Genomic DNA, 17,536 nt, shown 5'->3' with positions numbered 1-17,536 from the left:
TCAGCCCCTCAATCAATATATCTGACCGAGGATCAGGGCTGCCCTCTCTTGGGGGAAAACAGCACTGACTTCAGTCTCTATTCTTCTTTATACATAATGTGCAACATATCATAAAAAAATCACGAGATATAGCTCTTCCTCTTCTTTTATTGAATAGTTCAGTTTTAAAACCATAGGTAAGGCTGAATGAAGTAGGTATCCATATGAGTGGAAGGGAAGAGAAGAAGGGAGGAGTCATGGTATAGAGCAAGGTATTAGAGACTAACTAGGATGAAGAGGGTGTCCACTGGGAGTGGTAGCAGCCTAATGTGAGGTGTCAGGGCCCATACAGGATGAGGAAGATGTCCAGACAGAAAGATGGTCTGGTGCAAAGTATCAGAGTCCAAGTAGAGTGAAGAAGCTATCCCTACAAAAGGTTGGCAAGGTATTGGATGTGGAAGCCTAAGCCGCCTGAGGAAGGCACTCCCATGGGAAAGTGACACATCTCAGAGAGTCAGCGGCCAAGAGGTGTGAGGATGGCATCCTCCAGGAAAGTGGTCTGAGCAAACTGTCAGAACTTCAGTATGATGAAGGTATCCATGCAGGAGAGGGGGTGACAACAGCAGTGAGAGACTGGTTACACATTGGGAGACTGATCAAATAAGTAAATATGATAATAAGAGCCAGGCTTCTGTCAGAGAAAAAGAGTTACAAATATAGAAAAATTGAATGAATCTTGTGGTATTCACCCGGAAGTAGAGGTACTGGTGTGAACTTATGGTAAACATACACACAGCACACAAAGAAAAATGAACACAGATATTAATGTGTGTATGTGTATATGTCAGGGGATCTGGGAAGAGTGACAGCCCAACAGCAATGAACATACCTATTACTCAGATCTTGGTTTCTAAATACCATTCTCTACTAAAATGAACCACAGCTCTCTGGAGAAACTGCTGTTTCCATGGCTGGGAAAGGGAAAGGTTCAAGATGAGCTGGAGTTCTTGTTATGCCAGAAGTGCGAAAATTCTCAAAGAATTATGGGCATATGTCAAAAAGACACAGGAGCCAGACTGAAGGGCTCCCACTGGACAAACCTGGAATAATTTGAGCATAAATTTAAATAATGATAACAGTATATTATAATATTAAATAAAATAGGGAACTATGAATCCAAACTGATGTAAATAAAAGCATGAATTGAAGTTTTGACGAGGACAGGATATTTTTATATCTCCAAGTATCTTTCCAACAAAACAGTAATGAATTACAAAGGGACAAAAGTAATTTTACTATGAAGAATCTTGGCAGACACCACCCTAACCAAGTGACCAAAATAAACATCAGTAATGGGGCAAATTGAAAGTATGTGCTATCAGATAGGTTCCAATAAGAACATAGTATCACTTCTACAACATCCCTCTAGAGATGCGTAACATAAACATAATCAGGAGGAAACATCAGACAAACTCTAAATGAGAAACAGTCTAGAAAGTAATTGGTCTGTAATTTTTAAAGATATCAAATTCATAAAGGTCAAGGAGAAACTGTGTAATTGTTCCAGACTAAAGGAAATCTTTAGGCTCTTTTCAACATGATAGTTAAATGCAATGTGTGATTCTAAACTGAAGCCTTTTGTTATAAAAGACCCTCTGGGGGACATGTGGGTGGCTTACTTGGTTGAGTCTCTGACTCTTGGTTTTGGCTCAGGTCATAATCTCAGGATCCTGGGATCAAGCCCCGAGTCAGTTTCCATGCTCACTGGGAGTGTGCTTGTCTCCCTCTCTCTCTGCCCCTCCCCATGCTTGTGCTCTCTAAAATAGAATGAATAATAAAAAAAAAAAAAAGACCCTCAAGGGCCAACTGGCAAAATTTGAGTGATGTATAAAGATTAGATGACAGTAATATACAGTGATAATATCCTGATTGGGATAGGTGAATTGTGGTTATATAGTAGAATGTCCTTGTTTGTATAGGGGTGATAGGGCATAATGCTGGCAAAATACTCTTCTAGTTCGAGGTTTAAGGTTTAAACACACTCTTGTTGTTTGTATAAGTTTAGATTGTTTTCAAATTAAAAAAAATTTATTGAAATATGTGGACAAGCGGGAAATTTTGATCCATAAACAATAAAGAAGAAAGAGCCAAAAGCAGCAGCCTCAAAGATGATTCAGCTATTTAAATTAAGAAAAAAGAACTTTAAAATGATTACTGCAAGGACGCCTGGGTGGTTCAGTCGGTTAAGCGTCTGCCTTCGGCTCAGGTCATGATCCCAGGGTCCTGGGATCGAGTCCTGCATTGGGTTCCCTGCCAAGAAGCTCCCTGCTTCTCCCTCTGCCTCTCTCTCTCTCTGTCTCTCATGAATAAATAAATAAAATCTTTAAAAATAAATAAATAAAATGATTACTGCAAATACATGAAAGAAAACAGAACAAAAGATGAAAAATTTCAACATAAAAAGGGATTAGGTAAAGTTAATTAAATGGTCATTCTAGAACTGAAAAATTACAATGTTTGTAAATAAGAACTCAATGCAATTAAGAACTTAACAGAAGAAGATAAATTTATCAAAGGCAAAGATGGGTCAACAAAAATTATCCAAACTGGAGCACTTAGAGAATATAAATATATAAATAATATAAAACAAAAACAATAAAAAATATATGATTTTTAGAATACATGCCAAATGGTCTAAAATATGAGAAACTGTACTTCCAGATAAGAGAATGGAGGAGAAGCAATATCTGAAGACATCACAGTGAAAAATTTTGCAAAATCAAGAAAAGGTATGTTAAAAGGTTCAGTGGACCCCAAGCAGAGTTAAACAACAACACCCACTTAGTCACTCCTGGAAAATGATATATATTGGGAAAATCTTAAATGTTGTCAGACCAAAAGACATCATCCTCAGGGCAAGAACAGTAAGACTTACAGCTAACTTCTAAGAAGAAAATATGAGAGCTAGAAGACGGAATGACAGCTCTAAAGGGCAGAAAGAATAAAGTGGCCAGCACAGAATTCTCTATCAAGCAAAATTATCTTTTTAAACAATAAGTGAAACAGACATACTCAGAGAACTAAAGTTGAGGTTACCCACCATTAGAAGTCAATATTATAAGAAATACCGAAGTAAGTACTTCAGGCAAAAGAAAAATGATACCAGATGAAATCAGGAAACTGCAAGAAGGAATAAAAAAGCATCATTTATATGCATAAAGATAAAAAACTATTGACTGTTCAATGCCAAAACAGTATCCTGTGAGGTATGTAGCAAATACAGAAGTAAAAATATATCACAGTTACAGTAACATAAGCAGAAAGAAAAATAAACAGAATTGTACCATTTTAAGAATTTTACATATTTCAGGAGGAGACAAAAGCATTAATTTAAAGCAGACTGTAATAAGGTACTATTTTGTAACTCCTATCACAACCACTAAAAGAATGATCATAAAAAGAATAGCCAATACCCATTAAAGAAGGCAAAATGAAATAATAAAAAAATACTTGATAAATACAGAAAAAATTGGGAAAGTAAAAGCAGAAAAACAAAAAGCAGGTGAAACAGAAAACAGAGAAAGATGGCAAAATTAAATGGAATAATACCACTAATTACATTAAATGTAAATAAATTAAACTTTGTCATTAAAAGATAAAGATCCAAATAAAAACCAAGACCTAACTACATGCTACTTACAAGAAACACACTTTAAATATAAAGACATAGTGTTAATAGACTGAATTATGTTCCCCTCAAATTTGTTAAGTTGAAGCCCTTACTCCCAGTGTGACTGTACTTGGAGGCAAGGCTTTTAAGGTGGTAATTAAGGTTAAATGAGGTCATTGGAGTAGGGCCTTGATCCAACAGGGCTGTTGTCCTATTAGAAGCAGAGGAGACACCAGAGACCTCTCTGTGAGCACACAGAAGAAAGGCCATGTGAGGACAAGTGAGAAGGCAGCTGTCTGCAAGCCACTACAAGAGGTCCCACCAGAAACCGACCCTGTCAGCCCTCTGCTCTTAGACTTGAAGCCTCCAGAGCTGTGAGAAAATGTCTGCTGTTTAAGCCATTCCATCTGTGATATTTTGTCATGGCAGCCCAAGCAGACTAATACAGAAATAGGGTAAAATTTAAAGGATAGAAAAAAATATATGAGGCAAACACTATCCAAAGAAAAACTGATGTGGGGCACCTGGGTGGCTCAGTCATTAAGCGTCTGCCTTCGGCTAGGGTCATGATTCCAGGGTCCTGGGATCGAGCCCCACATCAGGCTCCCTGCTCAGTGGGAAGCCTGCTTCTCCCTCTCCCACTCCCCCTGCTTGTGTTCCCTCTCCCGCTGTCTCTCTCTGTCAAATAAATAAATAAAATCTTAAAAAAAAAAAGAAAAACTGATGTAACAGTTTTTATATAACTGTTAACACTGTTATATATATAACAGTGTTATATATATAACACTGAACAAAGTACATTTTAAGGCACTAAAATTAATAATTTTAAAATAGCCATTTCTCAGTGATAAAAGGGTCAATTCAACAAGATCTTAGATCTGTATCTAATAACATAGTTTGAAGGTCTATAAAAAGGAACATAACTAGAAGAAAAAATAAATAAATCATAATTGGAGATTTTAAGACAATTCTCTTAGTAACTGAAACCCCTATCTTATACCACACACAAAAATCAGTTCAAAATAGGTTAATGACCTGAAACCACAAAACTATTAGAAAACATGGGGGTTAAGCTCCTTAGCACTGGTCTTGTCAATGTGTTCCACTATTATTTTTGTTATTATAAGGACTGATATTTCTATGTTCTTTAATTTTGGAGCTGAAACTAGAAATGCTCCCCCCTCCCAATGTAATTGTCTTAAATATTTCTTATGGATCAGTAGGATATTTAACATCAGATGATGTAAAATTTTTGATTTGGTTTTCAAGTGTAATTTTAAAAAATCGAGTAAAAGACAGTATATTATTTTTACCCCTATTTTCAACCATTCTACTGTTGTTTCTCTTTCTTCTTTATGTCACAAGTTCCCTCCTGTTATCATTTCCTTTCTCTTTAACGAACTTCCATTTAGCCATTCTTTTAGAGTAGATCTGTGGGTGACAAATGCTCTGCATTTTTTTTCATTTGAGAACGTCTTTATTTCACCTTTATTCCTGAAAGGTATTTTCACTGGCTATAGAATTAAGAGTTGACAGCTTTTCTTTCAGCACCTGAAAAATGTGGTGCCACTTCCTTCTGACCTCCATGAAAAACCATCTGAATCATTGTTTCCCTATAGAAATAATGTATTCTTTCCTACTAGCTGCTTTCAATGTTTTCTCTTTAATTTTTGAAAGTCTGATTTTGACATATTCAGCATAGAATTTTTCAGATTTATCTGTTTTGGGTTTGTTCAGCTTCTTTAATCTATAATGCCATTCATCAAATTGGGAAGTTTTCCGCATTATTTCTTTGAATATTTTTCAGCTTCACACTGTTTTTCTCCTCCTTCTGGGACTCAGATGACAAAAAACTAAATCGGTAATTGTCACACAGGTCCTGGAAGCTCTGTTGATTTCTGTTCCATCTACCTTCTCTTAGTTTTTCAAAACAGATAATTTCTACTAATCTGACTTCAAGTTCACGGATTCTTTTCTCTGTCATCTCCATTATGGTATTGAGCCCATTCAGTGAATTTTTATTTCAGTTATTGTGTCTTCAGTTCTGTAATTTTCATTTAGTTCTTTTTTATATCTTCTATTCTTTTGCTTAGGAATAAATTTTAAAAAAGAAGTATAAGACTTATACACTGAAAACTACAAAACATCATTGAAAGAAATTAAAGAAGCCCTAAATAAATGAAAGGACATTTCATGGATGACATGACTTAATATTTTAAAATGGCACCACCTCCCAAATTGATCTACAGATTCAATGCAATCCCTATAAAAATCTCAGCTGCCTTTTGTTTTGCAGAAATAAGTAAACTGATTCTAAAATTTAGGTGGAAATCTAAGGGCCCAGAATAGCAAAAACGACCTTGAAAAAAAAAGAACAAAGTCAGAGAGTTCACACTTCTCAGTTTCAAAACATACTACAAAGTCATAGTAATCAAGAACCAAGAAAATCAGAACTTGAATGAGCAAAGGCAATCAATATACACCAAACACCAAGGTGACTCAGATGTTAGAATTATCTGACAAGGATTTTAAAGTAGTAGTCATAAAATATTTCAATGAGTTATGAGCATTCTTTTTTGTTATGCAAAAATTCAGGTTTTATTTTTACTTATTCTTACAATGGTGGGAGTTGGTATCAGGAACTTATAGGCAAATATCAGGAACTTATAGGCAAAAACTTTTGTTTTCTATCACTTAACTGAACAAAAATACGCACAATGTGGCATTACCATTAGGCAAGACTTGCTTTTTTACATTTCACACAAGAATACAATATTATCCTTTTTTGAACAAAATGCCGAGATTACTAAGGAAACCATTTTGGAGGAAGTGTTTAATAAGCATGTTTTATGTAAATAAATCCTCCAGGAGGAAATGGGAACATTCACTGCCTTTACTTAGAAGGCTATGTAAGCAGTTATCTGTCAAATTTATCTGTGCAGCTTACCAACATTTCCTCATTGGAAACATCAATATTTCCACATCGCAGTTCCCAAAATGACTTTAAAGTCTTAAAATTCTGTGTCTCCTTTGGCTTGCTTCTCTCTTGATTCCACCCAGGCTTTATTATATGGTTCACTTCATGTCATCATCTCCATCTTCATAAATTTTCTTTAGAACATTCATCAATCCCTCACTAGGATCTGTTTCAGTGTCATAGGAGGGCTTTTCTTTCCCTTTACATTCTTTTTCAACCTGAGTCAGGTAGTCCCACTGCGTGTTTTCTGCTTTCTTTCTACATAAGATAAGAACTGTATCTGTCTTGACTTTTTTTGAACTGCCTTCCACAGAGATGGGTTTTAAGAGATTGTTCACAATCATGGAGTAACTCTTCCCATTTAGATTCTTTACCAAAAGATCAAATGACCTCTCTGTGAAATGCACCTGCACATTCTTGGTGGGGACCTGATGAGTTACTCCAGTTAAGGTAATGTAGATTTTCACAAACTTATCTGACTGATCCCATCCATAATTACTGATTTTCACTGTATATCCTGTTGTAATGGGAGAAACCACAGCAGCCGGCTTTTCACTGTCAAGAAGTTCTGCTTTTTTGTGATTTCTGCTGCATCTTGTTCTTGATTTCTGTCTCAATCTTGGATTTTTCAGCTATAAGGGCATCACGTACTTTCTAGTGGCCTTTTCCAGCAGCACCTTCACCTCTTCTAAATCTTTCTGTAGTTCTTCCAAAGCTGAAGCCATGGTCGGGCTGATTGGGCAAGACCCAAGCTGCAGACACGCAGGGGAGAGAACAGGAAACACGGCACCGAATGTGCTTACCCAGACGCAGGCCCCACCCGCACGAGTCGCAAAGCGCCCCAAGCCTGCGTGCACACCCGACCTGGCACGAGACCCGGCCCACCTCCTGCACACAGTGCCTCTGGGAGTTATGAGCATTCTTGAAATAAATAAGAACAGAAAATCTCAGCAAAGGAATAAATTTAACAAAAGATGTGTATTGGCATAAGGGTAGACAAATCAATCAATGGAAAAGAATTGAGAATTCTTTTGAAATCAACCCCACATTTACGGTCAAATGATTTTTGGTAAGGGTCCTACAATTCAATGGGGGGAAAGGAACGGTCTTTTCAACCAATGACACTGAAACAATATCCACATGTAAAAGAATAAAGTTGGACCTCTACCTCACATCATATACCTCTCAAATTTAATCAAAAACCTAAATGTAAGAGAGAACATTATGTAACACTCTTAGAAGAAAAAGGCTTAGGGCACCTGGGTGGCTCAGTAGTTAAGCGTCTGCCTTCAGCTCAGGTCATGATCCCAGGGTCCTGGGATCAAGCCCTGCATCGGGCTCCCTGCTCCATGGGAGGCCTGCTTCTCCCTCTCCCACTCCCCCTGCTTGTGTTCCCTCTCTCGCTGTCTCTCTCTATCAAATAAATAAGTAAAACCTTCAAAAAAAAAAAAGGCTATGATCTCTGATTAAACAAGTTTCTTAGAAATGACATCAAAAACACAAACAAAATAAAAACTAGATATATTGGGCTTCACCAAAATTAAAACTTTTTGTGTTTCAAAGGATACTATTATGCCAGTAAAAAGACAATCCACTGAATGGAAGAACATATTTGCAAATCATACCTGATAAGGGGCTTGTATTCATAATACATAATAAATCTCACAACTCAATAATAAAAAGACAACCAAATTCTTAAAATGGGGACAGACATGTTTTTTTTTTCCATATGGATTTTTAAAATTTAAATTCAATTAGCCAAAATATACTACATCATTTGTTTCAGATGTAGTGTTCAATGATTCATCAGTTGTGTGTAACACCCAGTGCTCATCACGTCATGTGCCCTCCTTTGCGTCCATCACCCAGTTACCCCATCTCCCCACCCAACCTCCCCTTCTGCAACCCTGTTTGTTTCCCAGAGTCAAGAGTCATGGTTTGTCTCCCTCTCTGATTTCTTCCCAGTTTTCCCTCCCTTGCCTTCCCTTAGACATAGTTAATATTAATCTGTTCTAGCTGTTTGAGGTATAGAGACCACCTATAGAATTAGGTGAATCCACAAAACTAACCTAGTCCCTTTTCTTTGGGGGTCCTTCTGAATGATGGCTAGAGAATTTAGGGAGATTAAAAGAAAAGTGCCAAAAATAAAATAAAGGGTCTGATTCAGGCAATTACTTCATTTATCCCACTACTAATACCATCACCTAAGCAAAGTCCCCAACCTACTCCCTTGTACCCACACCCGTCAGGCTTCTGTTATGACATATTTTCCCTTTGAGGTCACAACTATCGGTCCTTTCAAAGCTGATTTCACCCAGATTAATATCTCAGACAGAAGAGAGGATGGCAATAAGAGACACAAATGATGATTTACCTCAAAAAGGCTGGCCCTGAGTCCATTATATCCCTCAATAGGTTTTGCTTCCAAAAAATCTTATTATGCTTTCTGCAGCCTTTTTTTTTTCCACCCAATTAAAAAAAAGTGGGCCCAGGATCTGAAAAGACATTTACCTTTCAAAGAACATGCAAAAGTGGCCAATAAGCACAGGAAAAGATCCTCAACATCATTAACAATTAGGACAATGAAAATCAAAACCACAATGAAATATGCAAAATGGCTATGTTGACAAAGATGTGGAAAAAATGGAACTCTCACACATTGCTGGTGGGAATGTAAAATGGGGCAGCCTCTTTGAAAAACTGTAAGTAGTTCCTCAAAAGGTTCAACCGAGAGTTATCATATGATCCAGCAATTCTACTCCTATGTATATATCCAAGAGAAATGAAAATATATGTGTATATGCCCATGTAAAATGTTTATAGCCACTTTATTCATAACAACCAATATTCATTAAACTGAAGAGCAAAAAATGAAAAAACTAAATGTCCATCAACAGGAGAATAGATAAGTTGTGGTATACGCATGCATAGAATAAAAAAAAATACAGCAAATAAAGGAACAAATGATATATGTAACAAGATGGATATATGTTATAGTAAGCATATGTTATATTGAGCATAATAAACCTGATCCAAAATAATATATATGTTACAAATATTTGAATTTCAAGAGGAGGTAGAATTAATTGATGGCAATAAAAGTCAGAATAATAAAGGCTATTAATGAGGTGCAATCAAAAATGGAAGCTCTAACTGCTAGGATAAATGAGGCAGAAGAGGAAATTAGTGATACAGAAGACCACATGATGGAAAATAAAGAAGCTGAGAAAAAGACAGTTAAACAACTACTGGATCCACGAGGGCAGAATTCGAGAGATAAGTAATACCATAAGATGAAACAACATTAGAATAATTGGGATATCAGAAGAAGAAGAAAGAGAGAGAGGGGAAGAAGGTATACTGGAGCAATATATAGCAGAGAACTTCCCTAATTTGGGGAAGGAAACAGGCATCAAAATCCAGAAGGCACAGAGAACCCCTCTCAAAATCAATAAAAATAGGTTAACACCCCGACATCTAATAGTAAAACTTACGAGTCTCAGAGACAAAGAGAAAACCCTGAAAGCAGCTCGGGAGAAGAGGTCTGTAACCTACAATGGTAGAAATATTAGATTGGCAACAGACCTATCCACAGAGACCTGGCAGGCCAGAAAGGACTGGCATGATATATTCAGAGCACTAAATGAGAAAAATATGCAGCCAAGAATACTATATCCAGCTAGGCTGTCATTGAAAAATAGAAGGAGAGATAAAAAACTTCCAGGACAAATAAAAACTAAAGGAATTTGCAAACATGAAACCAGCCCTCCAAGAAATATTGAAAGGGGTCCTCTAAGCAAAGAGAGAGCCTAAAAGCAACATAGACCAGAAAGGAACACAGACAATATACAGTAACAGTCACCTTACAGGCAATACAATGGCACTAAATTCATATCTTTCAATAGTTACCCTGAATGTAAATGGGCTAAATGCCCCAATCAAAAGACACAGGCTATCAGACTGGATAAAAAAACAAGACCCATCAATATGCTGTCTGCAAGAGACTCATTTTAGACCCAAAGACACCTCCAGATTGAAAGTGAGGGGGTGGAAAACCATTTACCATGCTAATGGACACCAAAAGAAAGCTGGGGTGGCAATCCTTATATCAGACAAATTAGATTTTAAACCAAAGACTGTAATAAGAGATGAGGAAGAACACTATATCCTACTTAAAGGGTCTATCCAACAAGAAGATCTAACATTTGTAAATATCTATGCCCCTAACATGGGAGCAGCCAAATATATAAGCCAATTAATAACAAAAGCAAAGAAACACATCGACAACAATACAACAATAGTGGGGGACTTTAACACCCCCCTGACTGAAATGGACAGATCATCTAAGCAAAAGATCAACAAGGAAATAAAGACTTTAAATGACACACTGGACCAAATGGACTTCACAGACATATTCAGAACATTCCATCCCAAAGCAACGGAATACACATTCTTCTCTAGTGCCCATGGAACATTCTCCAGAAAAGATCACATCCTAGGTCACAAATCAGGTCTCAACCGGTACCAAAAGATTGGGATCATTCCCTGCATATGTTCAGACCACAGTGCTTTGAAACTAGAACTCAATCACAAGAGGAAAGTCGGAAAGAACTCAAATACATGGAGGCTAAAGAGCATCCTACTAAAGAATGAATCGGTCAACCAGGAAATTAAAGAAGATTTAAAAAAATTCATGGAAACAAATGAAAATGAAAACACAACTGTTCAAAATCTTTGGGATGCAGCAAAGGCGGTCCTAAGAGGAAAGTATATAGCAATACAAGCCTTTCTCAAGAAACAAGAAAGGTCTCAAATACACAACCGAACCCTACACCTAAAGGAGCTGGAGAAAGAACAGCAAATAAAGCCTAAAGGAGAAGAGAAATAATAAAGATCAGAGCAGAAATCAATGAAATAGAAACCAAAAGAACAGTGGAACAGAACAACAAAACTAGAAGCTGGTTCTTTGAAAGAATTAACAAGATTGATAAATCCCTGGCCAGACTTAATCAAAAAGAAAAGAGAAATGACCCAAATAAATAAAATCATGAATGAAAGAGGAGAGATCACAACCAACACCAAAGAAATACAAACAATTAAAAGAACATATTACGAGCAACTATATGCCAGCAAATTAGATAATCTGGAAGAAATGGATGCATTCCTAGAGATGTTTCAACTACCAAAACTGAACCAGGAAGAAATAGAAAACCTGAACAGACCTATAACCACTAAGGAAATGGAAGCAGTCATCAAAAATCTCCCAACAAAGAAGAGCCCAGGGCCAGATGGCTTCCCAGGGGAATTCTACCAAACATTTCAAGAAGAATTAATACCTATACTTCTGAAACTGTTCCAAAAAACACAAATGGAAGGAAAATTTCCAAACTCACTTTATGAGGCCACCATTACCTTGATCCCCAAACCAGACAAAGACCCCATCAAAAAGGAGAATTACAGACCAATATCCTTGATGAACATGGATGCAAAAATTCTCACCAAAATACTAGCCAATAGATTCCGACAGTACATTAAAAGGATTATTCACCACGAACAAGTGGGATTTATCCCTGGGCTGCAAGGCTGGTTCAACATCTGCAAATCAATCAATGTGATACAATACATTAACAAAAGAAAGAACAAGAACCATATGATCCTCTCAATAGATGCAGAAAAAGCATTTGACAGAGTACAGCATCCTTTCTTGATCAAAACTCTTCAGAGTATAGGGATAGAAGGTACATACCTCAATATCATAAAAGCCATCTATGAAAAACCCACAGCAAATATCATTCTCAATGGGGAAAAACTGAGAGCTTTCCCACTAAGGTCAGGAACATGACAGGAATATCCACTATCACCACTGCCATTCAACATAGTATTAGAAGTCCTAGCCACAGCAATCAGACAACAACAAGAAATAAAAGGCATCCAAATCGGCAAAGAGGTCAAACTCTCACTCTTTGCAGATGATATGATACTATATGTGGAAAACCCAAAAGACTCCACCCCAAAACTGCTAGAACTCATACAAGAATTCAGTAAAGTGGCAGGATATAAAATCAATGCACAGAAATCAGTGGCATTCCTATACACCAACAACAAGACAGAAGAGAGAGAAATTAAGGAGTCGATCCCATTTACAATTGCACCCAAAACCATAAGATACCTAGGAATAAATCTAACCAAAGAGGCAAAAGATCTGTATTCAGAAAACTATAAAATACTCATGAAAGAAATTGAGGAAGACACAAAGAAATGGAAAAACGTTCCATGCTCATGGATTGGAAGAACCAACATTGTGAAGATGTCAATGCTACCTAGAGCAATCTACACATTCAATGCAATCCCCATCAAAATACCATCCGCTTTTTTTCAAAGAAATGGAACAAATAATCTTAAAATTTGTATGGAACCAGAAAAGCCGAATAGCCAGAGGAATGTTGAAATAGAAAAGCAAAGCTGGCGGCATCACAATTCTGGATTTCAAGCTCTATTACAAAGCTGTCATCATCAAGACAGTATGGTACTGGCACAAAAACAGACACATAGATCAATGGAACAGAATCGAGAGCCCAGAAATGAACCCTCAATGCTATGGTCAAGTAATCTTCGACAAAGCAGGAAAGAATGTCCACTGGAAAAAAGACAGTCTCTTCAACAAATGGTGTGGGGAAAATTGGGCAGCCACATGCAGAAGAATGAAACTGGACCATTTCCTTACACCACACACAAAAATAGACTCAAAATGGTTGAAAGACCTCAATGTGAGACAGGAGTCCATCAAAATCCTAAAGGAGAACACAGGCAGCAACCTCTTCAACCTCAGCCACAGCAACTTCTTCTTTCGAAACGTCGCCAAAGGCAAGGGAAGCAAGGGAAAAAATGAACTACTGGGAGTTCAAGATAAAAAGCTTTTGCACAGCAAAAGAAACAGTCCACAAAACCAAAAGACAACTGACAGAATGGGAGAAGATATTTGCAAATGACATATCAGATAAAGGGCTAGTATCCAAAATCTATAAAGAACTTCTCAAAGTCAACACCCAAAGAACAAAGGATCCAATCAAGAAATGGGCAGAAGACATAACAGACATTTTTCCAAAGAAGGCATCCAAATGGGGCCAACAGACACATGAAAAAGTGCTCAACATCGCTCAGCATCAGGGAAATCCAAATCAAAACCTCAATAAGGTATCACCTCACACCCGTCAGAATGGCTAAAATTAGCAAGTCAGGAAACGACAGATGTTGGCGGGGATGCGGAGAAAGGGGAACCCTCCTACACTGTTGGTGGGAATGCAAGCTGGTGCAGCCACTCTGCAAAACAGTATGGAGGTTCCTCAAAAAGTTGAAAATAGAGCTACCCTACGATCCAGCAATTGCACTACTGGGTATTTACCACAAAGATACAAATATAGGGATGCGAAGGGGTACGTGCACCCCAATGTTTATAGCAGCAATGTCCACAACAGCCAAACTGTGGAAAGAGCCAAGATGTCCATCGACAGATGAATGGATAAAGAAGAGGTGGTATATACATACAATGGAATATTATGCAGCCATCAAAAGGAATGAAATCTTGCCATTTGCAACGACGTGGATGGAAATAGAGGGTGTTATCCTGAGCGAAATAAGTCAATCGGAGAAAGACATGTATCATATGACCTCACTGATATGAGGAATTCTTAATCTCAGGAAACAAACTGAGGGTTGCTGGAGTGGTGGGGGGTGGGAGGGATGGGGTGTCTGGGTGATAGACATTGGGGAGGGTGTGTGCTATGGTGAGCGCTGTGAATTGTGTAAGACTGTTGAATCACAGACCTGTACCTCTGAAACAAATAATACATTACATGTTAAAAAAAAAAAAAAAAGGAGAAGATAGCAGGAGGGGAAGAATGAAGAGGGGGAAATCGGAGGGAGAGACGAACCATGAGAGACTGTGGACTCTGAAAAACAAACTGAGGGTTCTAGAGGGGAGGGGGGTGGGGGGATGGGTTAGCCTGTTGATGGGTATTAAAGAGGGCACATTCTGCGTGGAGCACTGGGTGTTATACGCAAACAATGAATCGTGGATCACTACATCCAAAACTAATGATGTAATGTATGGTGATTAACATAACATAATTAAAAAAAAAAAGAATAATAGTTCCCTCAGAGTGGGTGTGGGAGGATCGATACTGATGGGAAGTTGCTTAAGGAAACAAACCTACTGGGGTTTTGGAAATGTTCTACTTTAATATAGATGATAGTTGCATAGGTGTGCATGTGTGTATTAAGTTGTGTCCTTAAGATTTTTGTACTATATGTATCTCACTAAATATATTTTATATGTCAATTCTTTTAAATAATAAAGAAAAACTACTCTAGTACTTTCATACCAAACATCTTTTTTTATTTCAATTTTTATTTATTTTTTATTTTTTTAAGTAATTTTTACACCCAACATGAGGCTCAAACTCATAACCCCGAGATCAAGAATTGCATGGTCTACCACTGAGCCAGCCAGGCACCCCTATATCAAATATCTTTAAAATATGTTATATATGTGTAAGTAGAGAAAATAAAGAGAATAAAATGTACTCAAATTTTACAGTGGAGCAGTTAAGAGTTTGGGCTTTATTTAGAGTCAGAATGACATGTTCAAATCTAAACTTTATCACTTACTAGCTCCAGGACTTCCCAACCTCCTGTTTCTTCACCAATAAAATCCAGATAACAATACACCTACATTATAGCACTGATGTGATAACTAAAAGAGATAATATATATAAAATGCTTGGTACACAGTAAACACTAAAAAACTGTTTTATATCTTACCCCTCCCCCAACCTACACACATAATTATAGATGGTTTTACTTACTGTTTTATACTTTTCTCATGACTTTGTTTGTTTTTTGTCTTTTTTCAGATAATGAGGAACTCTGAATTCAAATCTGGAGAGTTTGGAATTTGTCCTATGGGCAGTGCAGTCTTAGAGAGTTTTGACCAGGTCAGTGACATAATAAACAGCAGTCTCAAGAAGTCTCTGTTGGCAGCAATATTTTTGGTGGACTTGGGGAGGAGAAGTAGACTTGGTCAGGAGCAGCAAGACAGCTTGAGGTAGAGAGGTCATTAAGTTAAGCCCCACAACACCCTGGTAAAATCTAGACTTGTCAATTATTCCTATACTTTAAAAAAAATACATTTTCTATTTATTTCATAAACCTACATACAGAGATAGAATTTCTTTTTTTTCAGATTCATTCATTTATTCGTTCATTCCACGTATCCTTTTTTTTAAACTGAGATGTAACTGACATTCAACATTATATTAGTTTCAGGTATACAACATAATGATTCAATATTTATATATACTGTGAAATGATCACCACAGTAAGTTTAGTTAACATCTCATGTTTTTGAAATCTTTTACAACACATAGACACCAAGGGATTCACAGAGAGGGCATGGTGCTCTCTGCCATTATGTAAACCATAAGTTTATGTAATTTACAAATCACCAAGTCTTAAATATTTCGGTACCAAACAAGATATTTTCCACTTGAACTGCATTAACACCTACTACACAGTGTAACCACCTAACACCACAGATGCTCCCACTTTCCCCTCAGCCCTGCTGAGTTCCTAATTATTACTTTACAGTAAATCTTAGAAAACCTAGTAATAAATCTTCAGCATTCAAATACCTCCAGTGTGCTTTGGGAGTAGTTTTAATCTTTCTCCAGGGTTTGAAAGATCAAAATTACTCAAGAGGTCTGTGGGGTATATGTGTGTATATTTAACCTATATCCTAATTTCAAATATGGTTAAGAACCTATGTTCCAGAGTTGAACTAAAAATCAATACCAAGCAGTGGAAGAGACAAAACTGTGTCCATAATACTGCCAGATAACAAATGAAATCTATAAAGGATCTTTCTTAGAAATAAAAAGTTCCAATTCCATCAGTCACAGAATATAGAAACTGCAATAAAAGTACATATGAGATATACTGACGGGTAAAAATTACAGAAAAACACAGAGGAGACTTTGACATATCCCTAATTATGACTCCGTTTCAGGCTAATGGTAAAAATTAGTCTTCAGATAGTTGATAACATCAGCCTGTCTCTGCTGGGTTAGTACCACGATCTGTGGCCAAGCAAATACTTCTAATAAAATTGATTTTCCTTTTTGGCAACCAATAGGCCAGTCAATAATAATGTTGTTTAAGAAAGATTGAATCATGAGGGAGATGAACCCTTCCTTCCATTTATTATGTTTGTATTGTCTATATTTGAAAAGAGTTTTCAATAACGAAACCAAAGAAGAAATTACAAGGGGAAAGCTATTCTGAGAGCTAATCTCCAAAAGCCCTGTGACTTGGAAGCATGTTAGCAATCCAAACTATCAAAGTCAAGAGCATTCCCTTAACTGAAGCCAAATTGTATGGATTAGGATTCTCAATAACAAAGGAAAATCGAGGCTAGGGGCAATATAAAGTAGTCCTGTGAATACAAAGATGTCAAGGAAAAAACTGGCTGCACATAGTCCTAAATGATCCATCCAAAAACCTACATGGAACTTTTACTTTGCATTAAAACTGGTGTTCTGTAAAGAGTATTCCATAAGGCCACATACGCAGTTTTTGAATTGTCTGTCTTATATTAACCAAACATAATACAAGAAAAACATAGACAAAAACCTCAGGCTATTCCTAACTTGGGAACATTTCCCTCCAAAATACCCCCTAACAATGCAAACCAAATAAAAGACATAATTGCACCAATACTTTGTTGTTTTGTTTTTTAATTAACTTTATGGTAGTGGATAAGGGAAGCAAGGGATGGAAACATGATTTAAAAGTTCATAAAGAAAAATAAACAAGTAAAAATCACAGGAAAATTTCTCAATAAGTAGTGAAGGAAC

At 36.9% G+C, this 17,536-nt stretch overlaps 1 protein-coding gene and 1 pseudogene across 4 annotated transcripts in view; both read right to left on the bottom strand.

The window, feature by feature from the left end:
• ACBD6 (acyl-CoA binding domain containing 6) overlaps nucleotides 1–17,536 on the bottom strand; it is a 216,185-nt gene that overhangs the window by 82,177 nt on the left and 116,472 nt on the right. The gene's annotated exons all lie outside the window — the stretch shown is intronic.
• On the bottom strand, nucleotides 6,541–7,387 carry LOC112828651 (calcyclin-binding protein pseudogene; annotated as a pseudogene).

Source organism: Callorhinus ursinus, unplaced genomic scaffold, assembly GCF_003265705.2.
Source record: "Callorhinus ursinus isolate GAN/ISIS: 27379988/994484 unplaced genomic scaffold, GSC_fseal_2.0 scaffold13, whole genome shotgun sequence".
NCBI classification, from domain to species: domain Eukaryota; kingdom Metazoa; phylum Chordata; class Mammalia; order Carnivora; family Otariidae; genus Callorhinus; species Callorhinus ursinus.
The sequence above is the reverse complement of the archived record's forward strand: the minus strand, read 5'-3'. Positions and strand labels throughout refer to the sequence as shown.